A 3,779-nucleotide genomic window follows, 5' to 3' on the forward strand; every position below is an offset into this window, starting at 1 on the left:
TAAACAAAAATTCGAAGGAGTCAGTGACCTGTCTGTGACTTTTACTAAAAATAACTGGAGGGGAAGGGTTGGGGGGAGAAGGAATGACAGCTGGAGTCCCATGGGGAGGGACTGGCAGCCCGCGCCCCGCTGCAGCAGGGTGGGTACACACAGCTCCAGCTCCAGCCATGGGAGGGGCACACAGCCCTGGGGCCAGTCCCAGCTGCAGCCGCTGACAGCTGAAGCCAAAGAAGTCACAGAGGTCTGGTGAAGTCACGGAACCTGTGACTTTCATGGACCAAACCATATCCTTAATGATGAGCACACCTGTGCCTCCATTAGGAGGATAAAGCCTCTGGGCTTCAGGGCATAAGCCAACCACGATGGAGGGTGGTTTTTTTTTTTTTTTTTTTTTTTTGACAATGTGGCTTCCTTCACCTCATTACTTCAGATGCCCCTGATGCCATGGACTGATATAAACCCTCAATTCCAACCTTCCTCTCTGCTCTGCAGAACTGACCCTTTCCAGAGATGACCTCTGTCATCAGGCAATGGAGGCCGTCGGGCCAAGAGGTGGTTGTGACTCTGCTGGGGCAACGTAATTCGAAGAAAGCTCCTTGGCTGCAGTATGGTAGGCACTAAATCCAGTATAATACACTGTGTTGTTGATATAATAAACGAAAGCACGTCACTCAGACCGAAGAGTCCCTGCTTTGTTGAGAACATGCCGCTCACTGTCATTGTAAAAGGAGTTCAAAAACCATGAGCTGAGCCCACAAAATAACGGGAGGTTTTTTTTTAATCGCATGGTTTCTAAGCCAGAGTGCCTTTGGGCCTCTTTTTGTCTTCTGGGGTCACAGTCTTTAGGATTCACGTCTTCAAGCTTTTCTCTGCAACCCTGAGAGCTAGAAACTTACTTTTTTTTTTAAATGAAAGCTGAGATTCGCACCTAATCATATAACTCCAGGAGCTGGGGGCTTGAAGAGGAACTAACAAATATTGGGAGCCTTGCAATAAAATCACGAGAGCTGGCAATGCCGCACAAATCACAGAAAACTCCTACCTACGCCTGAGAGACACACTGTGAAACACTGCTGAAAACACTGCACTAGAATGTTAGCCATTTCCACATTTGGTTCAGGGAGAACTGGTGCTGAAAACTGTTTTCAGCTAAGTTCCATAAAGTAGTGTGCAGGCAGCGGTTAGGAGAGCCCAAGTGCGCTTGGTTGGTTGATGGTGCTCTCTGGCAGCCCGACCTGAACCTACTCCTACTCGCTCCAACTAGGCAAGACCCCTTTTAGCTGAAGTGTTAGAGTCCAGAACTGAACTGAAGGGTCAGGACACAAGGCCCGGCTCCTCAGAGGTGGGAGGTGATTTAGCCAGTAAATGGGGTCTGCCTTTTCCGCACAGCCCGTGGGTAGCTAAATGCAAGCAGGACAATTGAACAACAAACACTGACACATGAAAGCATAATGGAAACCCGCCAGGTATGGAACTCTCATAGGCCAATTATATTTCCATCATTTCTTCAGCCTGTTATACAAAGCCTCACATAAAGCAATGGCCTATTTATGGTATCCCCCTCTCACCATGGGCTGTACGTATAGTTAAAGTCGGCTGAAGCTCAGGGCAAACATCCCATAAATAGTTACCATTTACCCACCTATTTTGACAACAGCTTATTTTGTACACAGAATTATTCCTAAGCTTTATTTGGAAGTCAGGCGTCTCGTTCTAAAGCAACTGTGCATGGGATGGAGAAGCACTGAACAGACACACAGCATAGTGAGGCTGGGTTCCTAATGCTCCCCACTAGGTTTAAATTACACCGATCTGAAGGGCAGCGAGTTTTGATCAGCCGAGGCCCACCACTCAGCAGAACATATGAGGCAGTGGTCTGAAAAGCGTAACTCCTTGTACTGTAAAACCTGCACAAAATCTACAGAGAGAAACTGGAGGGCTATGGGTTCTAATCCAAAGTCCACTGATGTTCCTGGAAAGCCTCTCATTGATTTCAGTGGGTTTTGGCTCCACCCCTTGAAAACTCAGAGAAGTTGGCAATAGGAGGTGGAGTCTTCAGACTCTTTGGTTCAAATCTGACCCAGTTTATTGCTTGGCTATGAAATGAGCTGGTGGATCCACACCTGAGGCAATTCAGACATGAATTGTTCACCCTTGGGGGAGTTCTAGCAGAGTGACTAAGGCCTGAGCAGAAACGGAGCTACCAGGGCACTTTCAGATGGGGTTCTCTCTAGAGCAGGGCAGAAGCACAATGTATAGGAATCTTGCCTTGTCAACACCTGGGCCATGCTTGTCCTGGAAGGAGAGGACTTCAGTTTTCAGAGATGTCATCCAATACTTTATACCAAAACTGTGTAAGCCAATTAAATTAGCTATTTTTCTTCCTTTGCATCCATATATCTACTCCTGTTTGTCACTGCTGCCCATTGTGGCATCTTTAGTGAAGATGGGAATGGCAGTGACCACTGATTTTTCTAAGGCTCTGCCTACATTAACGGCATTTCTACTGGCGTAACTATAATGGTATAGTTACAGCGCTGCACAATTGAACTGTGGATGTTCAGCACCAGCGTAAGGCAGAGTTTACACCATCGCAGTTTACTCCAAAATGAATGTTCTTTATGTAAACAGGACCGTCTTCTCTGAAGTATATCACACTCCTTTTGGTGCTATTAGATAATAAAATAAATCAATCATAGAATATCAGGGTTGGAAGGGACCTCAGGAGGTCATCTAGTCCAACCCCCTGCTCAAAGCAGGACCAATCCCCAACTAAATCATGATAATCATGAATAATGATAACAACAATAATGAATTGCCACTACCAGAAACCTGATTCTAAGAATTACTCTCATTTGGTCGGGAAAGAGAAAAAAATATCAGGAGCTCAAATTTCAGAACAAATATTTGCAACAAGCTGCCACTCCCAAACCAGCTACAGCCCAAGCAATTGTCAGGAAATCATTTCCAAGAAATAAAATCATGCTCTGCTCATGGACTACTCAGGAAGAGAACAAAAGGCAAAATTTCCGGAATGAATTAATAATAATAATACTAATAGCAGTTAGCACTTTTCATCGGTAGATCTCAAAGCGCTTTACAATGGCATTGTGAATTATTCACGCAGCTCTATTTAGGAATAACAGTAATATTGCCTGAAGGTTCCAACAGCACTTTACCGATGTCTGTGTAAAGATCACTCCCCCCACCACTGACATGCAACCAGCTCTGGGGTACACTGTGTCAGCCCCTCTGCCTCAGCAATACTAACCAAGCATAGGATCTCTTAAAGTGCAGTGGAATGAATGGAGGTGGAATATAAATTACCGATGGTGGAGGGAGCTGGCCAGGATTTGGGGGTTAGTACACATCTCTTCTGAAAAGGGCTATAAGAGTTTTATTATGAACATAGTCAGGATCGCTGTTTTACCTCTCCCTCCAAGAGATGCCACCTGCACCAAGCACAACTTCCCCTACTGCTACTCTGGGGCATTGGGTCAATACTGAGCAAGAGGGGGAAATGCCAGAATCTGTAGCACCAACCCCATACTCCCTGCAGCCCCTGGGTTCCTCTTCAGTGTCTCCCATTGTAAAGCGCTGGCTGATGCAAATCCACCAGGTTTCAGCAATAGGCCGGAGGGAGATTATACAGGAATTAGGGTGACCAGATGTCCCGATTTTATAGGGACAGTCCTGATATTTGGGGCTTTGTCTTATATAGGTGCCAGTTACCCCCCACCTCCTGTCCCAATTTTTCATCCTTGCTATCTGGTCACCCT

Source organism: Trachemys scripta, chromosome 6 (genome assembly GCF_013100865.1).
Source record: "Trachemys scripta elegans isolate TJP31775 chromosome 6, CAS_Tse_1.0, whole genome shotgun sequence".
In the NCBI taxonomy this organism is placed as follows: domain Eukaryota; kingdom Metazoa; phylum Chordata; order Testudines; family Emydidae; genus Trachemys; species Trachemys scripta.